This window comes from Zeugodacus cucurbitae, chromosome X, assembly GCF_028554725.1.
Source record: "Zeugodacus cucurbitae isolate PBARC_wt_2022May chromosome X, idZeuCucr1.2, whole genome shotgun sequence".
NCBI lineage: Eukaryota > Metazoa > Arthropoda > Insecta > Diptera > Tephritidae > Zeugodacus > Zeugodacus cucurbitae.
In genome coordinates, this window is record NC_071672.1 from 1,881,134 (window position 1) to 1,893,997 (window position 12,864).

The 12,864-nt window shown below is 40.8% G+C and overlaps 1 non-coding gene and 1 pseudogene across 1 annotated transcript; both read right to left on the minus strand.

The window, feature by feature from the left end:
- Positions 1-5,249: 5,249 nt before the first annotated feature.
- Positions 5,250-8,016, minus strand: LOC128923416 (large subunit ribosomal RNA; annotated as a pseudogene).
- Positions 8,017-8,462: 446 nt separating this feature from the next.
- Positions 8,463-8,641, minus strand: LOC128923268 (5.8S ribosomal RNA). Its single transcript, XR_008472236.1, has one exon. It is a non-coding gene; the product is annotated as a 5.8S ribosomal RNA (ribosomal RNA).
- Positions 8,642-12,864: the final 4,223 nt, after the last annotated feature.

Sequence of the window (12,864 nt, forward strand, 5' to 3'; positions counted from 1 at the left end):
GCCTGAACAACACCCGCGCAAATCTTTCAAACGACCCTAACTGTTCGGCATTCCGACTAGTGGAGATCACACCACTAACATCTAACCGTCCATCAGTCCAACTAATCCCCATACCCCCAAGGTCCCTAATGTCTGAGTACATCGGGCATTCCGCTATAACATGCTCCCAATTCTCAACACATGCCCCACACATACACTCTGGACTATCTGCAAGGTGCCTCTTATGCAAGAATGCATTAAGAGGCCCATGCCCCGTAAGCAGGAAACCCAGACTTAGACAAAATCTGAAGTCTGGGTTTCCTTCTACATACCTAACGTCCCGGATGTACTCATAAGTCACCCGACCATTGAGACTACTGTCCCAACGGTCTTGCCACCTACACCTGACCCTATCATCTAGAAGCCTCTTGCTCCCTAGATATCCCTCCCTCTCCACATCATCATCGGAAATCAAATCATTCCGCAGCAATGACACACTCAGACCCCTTCTTAACCTGAATGATACAGCACGCTGTATGACAACCAGGTCAAGAGGGGGCGCACCTAGTAACACCTGCAACGCATCCGTAGAAACAGTGCGACATACAGGCAGACAGGCGAGCATCATGCAACGCTGGACGGAGAGGAGCCTTCGGCGACCGAAGACCGTCGTGGTAGTTCGCCACCATACAGCAGCTCCATAAGTGGCACAGGCCACAAACAAGCCGCGGTATATGGTGCGAACAGCACGACGTCCGAGGCCCAATCACTCCGTAAAACGCGCATAACCTTACCTACGACCGCCTGCAGTCGCACCTTCACACTCACCAAGTGTGGAGTAAAACACATTCTTTCACTCATGGTCAACCCCAGGTACTTGACTTGCGTCACATACCTGATGCCGACCCCAATCACTCGGACAACCGGTGGACGCCCCGGTGACAGTCTGCCTTTTAAAAGCATTGTCACCGTTTTGTCCATCGAGATGTCTACACCCACACTTATCACCCGATTGTGGACAATTTCTAAAAATTGTCCTCCCACCCGATCCAACTCACGCCTTGAGCGACCTTCAACAAGGAGAAGAAGGTCGTCCGCATACGCACAACACTTACAGAGTGGTTCGAGCTGCCCAAGCAGAGAGTCCATCATGAGGTTCCATATATATGGACCACATATGGATCCCTGCGGACAGCCACGAGCCACTCCAATCTCCACACTCCCATTCATTCCAACGATGGAGGCTTCTAACCGTTCTATCACTCGATCCCAGATCAGATAATCGAATGCCCCCTTGAAGTCAACAAATATGCCTAGGACATACTTGTTGACATTCTCCCTAACAACATTCTGCACATACATCCACGCATCTTCCACACTGCGTCCTTTTCTGAACCCATACTGCCTATCCGACCACATACCCCGCGTTAGCTCCTGAAGTCGTTTCACCATAACCCTCTCCAGTACTTTTCCAAGCACCGGAAGAAGGCTGATGCCCCGATAAGAACGAGGATCACTCCTGATCTTATCAGGGGACTTCAGGAGAGGGACGACCCTGGCACTTTTCCACTCACGTGGAAAATATCCCTCCCACACGCATTTGTTATAAATGGCCTCCAAGTATTCCGGAATGAACTTCCACAAGCTTTTGCACATCTCTCCGTTCAAACCATCAAAACCTGGGGACCGTTTAGACCTAACCAGGCCAAAGGCGTATCCCAACTCCTCATCTTCTAGTGGAGGAACAGGTACCTCTTGTGCTTGAGGTGCCTGAACCTCAGCCTTGGGAAAGAACGCTCTTAACAGAACCTCCGCACACTCTCTCCACGTTGATAACACAGAGTCTCCAACGCGGAGAGAGGTGATATCCTCCCTCTTACGACCCCTGCAGATCCTGTAGACCTGCCCCCAGGGGTCGTCCCTATTCTCCCCAACAAAGCTCCTCCATTCCTCTTCTTTTATTTTCACAAGCATATCCTTATACTCTCTAACCGCACAACTAAAATCATATCTGATCTGGGATAACCTATCCGAATTGGACCGCCGAGCACGCTGAAACTTTCGTCTCAACCGCCGGACAGTCCTCCTCTTCAAGGTTAACTCATTCGTCCACCACTTAAATTTCCTAATCCTAGAACTTTGATATTTCCTGAAAACCCTATCATTAACACACCAGACCAACTCATACAGCCGAGCAATTTGCTCGTCCACCCCCAATTCCTCAAACTCACTAAGCGGTATTTCCAATACCGCTTCCCTTACATTCTGTCCATATTGGTTCCAGTCAGTACCAGAGGTACGCCATCGCCGCAATGGACCCACGTACGCCGAGGGTGGGGATTTCGGAGAAACCATAATTTGTATCAAATTATGGTCACTCAATCCCCACCCTCCCCTAATCTCCCAACTGACGTCAAACGCTCTCCTTGCTGCCTCATTCATTAACGTTACGTCAATATCACTCATGCCCCTAGGCCCCTCAAACGTAAACCATTCACTCGGCTCATTCAAAATGTGGAGGCTCTTAGCCACCACCCATTCACTCAATACCTCGCCTCGGATGTGGCTTTGATATCCAGACGAATGTCTGGATACCTTACTAAACCACATCGAGGACGAGGCATTTGCATCCAACCCCAGGATAAATGGGCTACTACTCCCCAGTAGTAGTAGCTTATCCATGTAGCCCAGGTAGGGCTCTAGGGGCTCGCTAAATTTGCAATACAAACTAGCGACAATCATTCTACCGAACTCCCCCTCTACTGAAACACACACCCCTGTTGCGACGAATCCAACACTACGCAATCGTAGTTTGGATCCGTCACAACAAATGCGGCATTACCCCCAAGGTCCGTAAAGACCCTGAAAACCCCAGTAAACCCCGAACCACACCATTGGTGGTGTAGGGCTCCTGGAGTAAGGCAATGCCGCACCCACCCTCAAGCATACAACCCCCCAACTCACACATCACGGCATACGATCCCTGACAATTTAGCTGAAAGATACCCCCCATCAGTGTCTGGCGAGGGCGCGCTCAACAACACCACAGTATATGGGGCAGACAGCGGACATCATAAGATGCCCAGCTGGCCTACCCTTAAATGCACAGTTGCGACAATGGGGTGCATTGACGCAACCGGCAGCTCTGTGGCCTTCCTGACCGCACCTCCTACAGACATCTGATTTGGCCCTACACTCAGCCACTCTATGGTCAAAACCCATTCACCGGAAGCAGCCAGCAACAGGGGTATCCGGTCGAACCCTGAAGGAAAACCACTTTATGTAGCACCTTCCCGCTTCCAAGAGGGCGGACATTGATTTGTCCGAACCCTCAAGGACAACGTTGGTGCTACCATCAGCGGCCTCCTTCCAGGGCCGACTGACCATCCGCACATCTGACTTTCGTGCCTCAGGGCTGACGTCCTGGAGGTTCAACCGAAAGAGCTCCTCCATGAAGTCATCATGGGAGATTTCGGTGTGAACCCCCTGAACCACAACCCGCGGACCCAACTTCCGGTTCACAGTCACATTCAATCCCACCTCTCCGAATTTGGCATTATTCGCCACCTTTTCCCTCTCTAAGACAGAGGGGGTGCGAATAACCACCCCACCACCCTTAATCGGCTTCACCTCGTGCACTCGCTCTCCGAGGGAAGGTCCCACCTCTTTCACCACCTTTTTGATGACTTCCTTAGAGGAAGTCGTCGGGGCCTTGCTGCACACCACCACCGACCACGTCTCCACGGGCTTCGGCAATGCCGGAGCAATCGCCTCCAACACAGGTGCTGGAGGCGCACGCACCGACTCAGCCGGAGCCAAACCCACAACCGACCTCTTCGGTTGGGGAATATATCCCCCACACCCCCGCTGAGAGCGTCAACTTGACCGCGAAGATGGGCATTCTCGGTTACTACCGTCATCAGGAGTGCCTCGTACTTCGAGGCAAGCTCCATCAGCCCCTTCGCAGTAGTGACCTCAAAGTCCTTAGCCCCAAACACCAAGGCGTTCAACTCGGCCGTCACTGCCTTCATGGCAGCAACATGGCTGATAGCGCCTCCCCCAACCACACCCCCATTAACTCCACCCTCACGTTTCCCCCCCCTCCTTCGCCGAGCTGATTTTCGTCGATCCCTCCTTCGCGACGCTCTTTTTTGCGACACTCTTCTTCACGACGCCCTTCCCAGTGCCGCTGTTACCGCCGCTCTCGGCCGGCTTGGAAGCACCCGAAACTGCGGGGTGAGCAACCGCTTTTTCAGCGGTGCCACCTATTCCGCTACCGCTCTCACTCCCACCATCCTCTGATTTCATCAACAGAGGCGACCCCAAACGCGCCCTCCTCCGCCGCCATCACTGTTATGGGGCCCGACACGTGGCTTTCAGCAAGGGACTTAACCCTCCTCCTCCGTGGTGGAGCCATTCCCACCATCGGCCTACCCCTAGGCAGGCTGTAACGCCGGCGAACACTGGCGCAGAAGCTACCTGCTCAGGTAAAACCCGAAACAGCTGCTCTCCAGGCACGTGCAACTGAACGCACTGAAGACACTGACTCACACGTATACTCGCTCTGTAGCAGTCACCACCCAAGCAGTCGGTTAATGCGCTCTCGCGAGGGCACAGCCCACAACCCAGCCAAAGTCCTGAAAAGGCTACTCAAAAAGACCGCCGGACGGAACTATGTCCCCGTAACGGTCGCGAGTCAACCGCTGTGGCACTGTACCAACCGCACTGTGGGCTTAACAGCACTCTGCTACGACCGCAGTCGACGCAACAGTCAGCGACCTCAGCACTGGGACAGCCCCAGGCACCCTTTGGGCAAAACTGTCCGAGCAAACCCGAAACAAGTGCAACTGAACGCCAGGCGCTCAGCACAGCACTCACCGGTAGGCAATCCAGCCAGTGGGAATACCAACAACACGGTAAACCACTGAAACTGTGCGACAGCCCACCAACAACAAACGTGTGGATTCCCACGCTACTTAAGGAAAACAACAAAGTTATACTTACCAGTACACGCCGTACAGTCAACCGCGACTGTACAAAAACACTCGCCCGTACCGAAACCCGTTACCACGCGCGCACAAAAATGCGAAGAATGCACAAAAGTGTGCAGTCGCACAAAATCACACACGACCGTAGCAACAACAACACTAGCTACCCACGCCGGGCAATAACGGTGCCTATCACACACCGCGTAAACAAATGTCCGCACAAAAGGAAATACCGAAAAATTCCACCAACAAATCGCAAAGAAAAACTTACCAAGAAAAATCACAATGCGCACGCACGTCTATCCGCGTCGAAAGCCAACTAACGAATGAGTAGATAGGGACAGTAGGAATCTCGTTAATCCATTCATGGGCGTCACTAATACGATGACGAGGCATTTGGCTACGTTAAGAGAGTCATAGTTACTTACGCCGTTTACCCGCGCTTACTTGAATTTCTTCACTTTGACATTCAGAGCACTGGGCAGAAATCACATTGTGTCAACACCCGTTAGGGCCATCACAATGCTTTGTTTTAATTAGACAGTCGGATTCCCCAAGTCCGTGCCAGTTCTGAATTGATTGTTAATTGATAATCGTTATAATTAAATAAGAATATATATCTTGCGATATAATTCTTATAAAATTTTAGCAAGAAAGTTCCACAATTGGCTACGTAACCACTATCCGGGGAACAAGAACCGAAATTCTCTATTTACCCAGAACGAGTACATAAACCATGGTATTGCTTCCCAATCAAGCCCGACTATCTCAATCTTCAGAGCCAATCCTTATCCCGAAGTTACGGATCTAATTTGCCGACTTCCCTACATTATTCTATCGACTAGAGACTCTTCACCTTGGAGACCAGCTGCGGATATTGGTACGGCCTGTTGAGAAGTTTGCGTAACCCCACCATAAATTTTCAAGGTCCGAGGAGAAAATATCGACACAACAGTAAATGTCATGCTCTTCTAGTCCATCTACCATATCTCTCTTCGAAAGACTTCCATGGTAGTACGACTATAAAACAGAAAAGAAAACTCTTCCGATACCTCTCGACGGCTTCTTTATGGTCGTTTCTGTTGCCAGGATGAGCACAAGGCCCATTTTTAATAACAAACGGATACTCAACAGGTTACGGAATTGGAACCGTATTCCCTTTCGTTCAAAATTATTCAAGTGTTTAATTACTATGAAGAAAACATAATATATTCTCAACAATTCATTAAAACTTGAAAATCTTCGGCTTTCGCCTTGAACTTAGGACCGACTAACTCGTGATCAACCACTGTTCACACGAAACCCTTCTCCACTTCAGTCCTCCAAGGTCTCATTCGATTATTTGCTACTACCACCAAGATCTGTACCAATGGCGGCTCCATGCAGGCTTACGCCAAACACTTCTAAGCACACCATTGTACCCTCCTACTCACTAAAGTTTCAAAATTTATAATCCAACCGAAATTGTATTATAAATCATGTACTTTAGCGGTAATGTATAGGTATACAACTTAAGAGCCATCCGTTTTAAGGGCTAGTTGTTTCGGCAGGTGAGTTGTTACACACTCCTTAGCGGATTACGACTTCCATGTCCACCGTCCTGCTGTTTTAAGCAACCAACGCCTTTCATGGTATCTGCATGAGTTGTTAATTTGGGCACCGTAACATTACGTTTGGTTCATCCCACAGCGCCAGTTCTGCTTACCAAAAGTGGCCCACTGGGCACATTATATCATAACCTCAACCTTCATATCAAGAAAGGTGAGGTTCTTACCCATTTAAAGTTTGAGAATAGGTTAAGGCCGTTTCGACCCTAAGGCCTCTAATCATTCGCTTTACCAGATAAGATTATTTTACATAATATTTAAATGCACCAGCTATCCTGAGGGAAACTACGGAGGGAACCAGCTACTAGATGGTTCGATTGGTCTTTCGCCCCTATACTCAATTCTGACAATCGATTTGCACGTCAGAACTGTTTCGGTCTTCCATCAGGGTTTCCCCTGACTTCAACCTGATCAAGTATAGTTCACCATATTTCGGGTCACAGCGTATATGCTCAAGGTACGCTCCAGTTAGAGGTATAAATAATAATAAATTATCATTATACATAACTATATGGAACGCCCCGGGATTGAATTAATAGTGAAATATTTCACTAAAAATTAATCCCATTATATAAAAGTTAAGTTAATTTCGCCATTAGGTTTAATATAACCCAATGACTTGCACATATGTTAGACTCCTTGGTCCGTGTTTCAAGACGGGTCCAGAAGGTATCCTGAATCTTTCGCATTGTTAATCATATAAATGCATACAATTAATATTAAAATCAATGCTAATAATATTATTGTAAAATTCAAAAGAATTTAAGCATTATATATGTAAAATCTATCAACACTTTATCAAATCATCAGTATTTATTCTATGTTAATAAGCTAAAAGCAAATTAATTTGAATAAACTTAACAGCAATGATCTTTTGATAAATATTTAATTATGTTAATAGATTACAATGTCCTTATATGAAAAAATGCACACTATTACTATAATATTATAAATATCACAGTTATAATGATGAATTTTTCATAATGGATATTCAGGCTCATCGGGCTTAACCTCTAAGCAGTTTCACGTACTATTTAACTCTCTATTCAGAGTTCTTTTCAACTTTCCCTCGCGGTACTTGTTTACTATCGGTCTCATGGTTATATTTAGTTTTAGATGGAGTTTACCACCCACTTAGTGCTGCACTATCAAGCAACACGACTCTTTGGAAATATCTTTCTATAATCATTAACGTTATACGGGCCTGGCACCCTCTATGGGTAAATGGCCTCATTTAAGAAGGACTTAAATCGTTAATTTCTCTTACTAGATATTAAGATATTCAATACACTGCATCTCACATTTGCCATATAGACAAAGTGACTTAGTGCTGAACTATTTTCTTTTCGCTCGCCGCTACTAAGAAAATCCTTGTTAGTTTCTTTTCCTCCCCTCATTAATATGCTTAAATTCAGGGGGTAGTCCCATATGAGTTGAGGTTGTATAAAAATATTTATATTTATTTTATATTTTAGCTTTTTGCTATTTTAAAGAAACATACATAATTATTTCTTAACACCAATAATTTTCTTAATAATAAATATTCAATCTTTTCATCCCGCGTACTACTTCATTATAACAACAATATTATTTTCTTGCTTTTTTACATGTAAGGCAATCCTAGAATAAAATAATATTTTATGCTAGACGTTCCTCTAAATGTATATATTATTTGAAATAATATTGAAATTTTATTGTTTTTGGGAATACTAAGATTCTTATTTATTATAAAATTTCGTTCAAATATGAGGTGTTCAAGAATATATTTTCTATATTTCTTTTTATGCTATTAATATTATGGATTGAAAAATACAATCCAGTAATATACCATGTGCTTAAATTCTTTTAATTGACTAAAAGAATAAGCAACTAATTTAGCATAGTCTTACAACCCTCAACCATATGTAGTCCAAGCAGCACTTTAAAATTAATTAAAGTACATAACAGCATGGACTGCAATATGCGTTCAAAATGTCGATGTTCATGTGTCCTGCAGTTCACACGATGACGCACAGTTAGCTGCGTTCTTCATCGACCCATGAGCCGAGTGATCCACCGCTTAGAGTGATAATTTTTTGTTTATTTTAATTTAACGTCAAGAGTTTTTAATTTATTGAAAGAATAACAATTATATTACATTTCGTTTTCGTATATTATATAAATTATTTTAAAACATCTTTCAATAAATTGTAATTTTCAACCCAAACATTTACAAGTTGCGTATGTCTTAGTCCAACAAAAACAGTAATTCCTTTTTTATTACATTTTATTTAATTACACACGTTAACGAGAACAAATTAACTTATCATTTATATTATTTTCATAAATAATAAGTACAACTATATATGTTTAAAGGTTTGTTGCGTTCAAATACAATGTATGCAATATAATTTTCATTATACTACAATACAAGGCGTAAAAAAAAAAGAAAAAAAAAGAAAAACATTCAAATAAATGAATGAAAAGAAAAAAAAGAAAATAATTTTTCTTTTTTATTCTTTTTTTGTTTGTTTGTTTGTTTGTTTTTTATAATATTTACGGATAGGAACACAATAATGATCCTTCCGCAGGTTCACCTACGGAAACCTTGTTACGACTTTTACTTCCTCTAAATAATCAAGTTCGATAAACTTTTGCGAAACAATCGTGAAACACAAGGCGTCACAGTGTTCACGTCCGGAGACCTCACTAAATAATTCAATCGGTAGTAGCGACGGGCGGTGTGTACAAAGGGCAGGGACGTAATCAATGCGAGTTAATGACTCACACTTACTGGGAATTCCAAGTTCATGTGAACAGTTTCAGTTCACAATCCCAAGCTTGAAAGTGGTTCAGCGGTTTACCCGGACCTCTCGGTCTAGGAAATACACGTTGATACTTTCATTGTAGCGCGCGTGCAGCCCAGGACATCTAAGGGCATCACAGACCTGTTATTGCTCAATCTCGTTACTGCTAGACGCAATTTGTCCATTTAAGAAGCTAGTGTCCTTATAATGGGACAAACCAACAGGTACGGCTCCACTTATATAAACACATTCAAACACTTGCACATTCTAGATGAACTCATGAATGAAGGCTATATAAGCTTCAACACCATAATCCTGAAAGCATCTATTTAATATATTTGAGTCTCGTTCGTTATCGGAATTAACCAGACAAATCACTCCACGAACTAAGAATGGCCATGCACTACCACCCATAGATTCGAGAAAGAGCTATCAATCTGTCTTACACGCTTATATTCGGACCTGGTAAGTTTTCCCGTGTTGAGTCAAATTAAGCCACAGGCTCCACTCCTGGTGGTGCCCTTCCGTCAATTCCTTTCAGCTTTGCAACCATACTTCCCCCGGAGCCCAAAAGCTTTGGTTTCCCGGGAAGCGACTGAGAGAGCCATAGTAGTAGCTACACCCAATTGCTAGCTGGCATCGTTTATGGTTAGAACTAGGGCGGTATCTGATCGCCTTCGAACCTCTAACTTTCGTTAATTAATGAATGATTAATGAAAACATCTTTGGCAAATGCTTTCGCTTAAGTTAGTCTTACGACGGTCCAAGAATTTCACCTCTCGCGTAGTAATACTAATGCCCCCAAACTGCTTCTATTAATCATTACCTCTTGATCTAAAAACCAATGAAAGTAGAACAGAGGTCTTATTTCATTATTCCATGCACAAAATATTCAGGCATTTGGAGCCTGCTTTAAGCACTCTAATTTGTTCAAAGTAATTGTACCGGCCCACAACAACACTCGATGAAGAGCACTGAAGCAGGTTTAAATAGGAGGAATATATAAAAAATACATTGTATTAATTACATATAAGAACTCCGCCAGTAATACGCTTGCATACATAAGGTAATGTACATACCACAATTATAGCTGTACTACCCGTATGAAGCACAAATTCAACTACGAACGTTTTAACCGCAACAACTTTAATATACGCTATTGGGGCTGGAATTACCGCGGCTGCAGGCACCAGACTTGCCCTCCAATAGGTCCTTGTTAAAGGATTTAAAGTGTACTCATTCCAATTACAGGGCCTCGGATATGAGTCCTGTATTGTTATTTTTCGTCACTACTTCCCCGAACTGGGAGTGGGTAATTTACGCGCCTGCTGCCTTCCTTACCCGTTGCAACCATGGTAGTCCTAGATACTACCATCAAAAGTTGATAGGGCAGACATTTGAAAGATCTGTCGTCGGTACGTGACCATACGATCTGCAAGTTATCTAGAGTTCAACCAATATAACGATCTTACGATCGCTTGGTTTTAGCCTAATAAAAGCACACGTACCAAAAGGTCCGTGTTTATTTTGCATGTATTAGCTCTAGAATTACCACAGTTATCCAAGTAACTGTTAACGATCTATGGAACCATAACTGATATAATGAGCCTTTTGCGGTTTCACTTTTAATTTGTTTGTACTTAGACATGCATGGCTTAATCTTTGAGACAAGCATATAACTACTGGCAGAATCAACCAGAATAATATTTTTTATTCATTTATATAATATTTTTTATACTATATAAATTTTTATAATGATATTTTCAATATTTGAATATTAAGTACACGACATATACAAAATGCAAAGAAGAACGAAATCGCGACAATAAATAATTATGAAATTTCTTTTACTATGATCGATTAAAAAATTCACTTCATTTCATTTAATTTCATATTATTGTATTATTTATTGCGGTCTTATTCGGACTTTGAGATTGTATCTTATCGTGAGAAAGAATTTTCGTTCTCTATACATATATAATATAATTATTAATGTAAGGACGATGTTTCTTCTTGTATTTGTTAAACTTTCAAATAATATCATTTTTTATACATTTTACTTTATTTCAATGCATATAGTGTATATATCTTTTTTTAAGAGTATATACGTTTTTCTTTTGATTTGAAATTAATTGCTCTCATTTATATATTACACTTAAATACTTTTATATTTATATGAAAAAAATTTTCATATAAGTACCAAGTATGCAATTTCATACAAGTATTAAAATTTTCATACAAGTACTAATATCAAAGTTTCATACAACATATGTGTTTTCTGCCACGTACACCTCACCAACCCGAAACCGTATGGAAAAAATCTTTTTAACCATATAAAAGTTTTAAATTCATATATACACAAGTAATTTATATCATTTTCTACGAGCATTATGCTTATAAGAAATATTACAACATCAAAAATAGCATAACATTTGTTTTTTTTTTTAATTTTTTGTACTTATATGAAAATTATTTAGTTGTATGAATTCATACACTTAGTACTTATATGAAAATTAATTACTTGTATGAATTCATAAACTTAGTATCTATACGAAAATTATGTAGTATTTATATGAAAATTAATTAGTATTTATATGAAAATTAATTACTTGTATGAATTCATACAATTAGTATTTATATGAAAATTAATTAGTACTTATATGAAAATTTTTTACTTGTATGAATTCATAAACTTAGTATCTATATGAAAATTATTTAGTATTTATATGAAAATTATTTAGTATTTATATGAAAATTAATTAGTACTTATATGAAAATTATTTACTTGTATGAATTCATAAACTTAGTATCTATATGAAAATTATTTAGTATTTATATGAAAATTATTTAGTATTTATATGAAAATTATTTACTTGCATGAAATCATACAATTAGTATTTATATGAAAATTTTTTACTTGTATGAATTCATAAACTTAGTATCTATATGAAAATTATTTAGTATTTATATGAAAATTTTTTACTTGTATGAATTCATAATCTTAGTACCTATATGAAAATTATTTAGTATTTATATGAAAATTATTTACTTGCATGAATTCATAAACTTAGTACCTATATGAAAATTATTTAGTATCTATATGAAAATTATTTAGTATTTATATGAAAATTATTTACTTGCATGAAATCATACAATTAGTATTTATATGAAAATTTTTTACTTGTATGAATTCATAAACTTAGTATCTATATGAAAATTATTTAGTATTTATATGAAAATTTTTTACTTGTATGAATTCATAAACTTAGTACCTATATGAAAATTATTTAGTATTTATATGGAAATTATTTACTTGCATGAATTCATACAATTAGTATTTATATGAGAATTTTTTACTTGTATGAATTCATAAACTTAGTACCTATATGAAAATTATTTAGTATTTATATGAAAATTATTTAGGTTAGGTTAGGTTAGGTTAGTCTGGTCGGCCTGCAGGCCACGCATAGACCAGTTATGCTCCTTTGCGATACCAGAATGGAG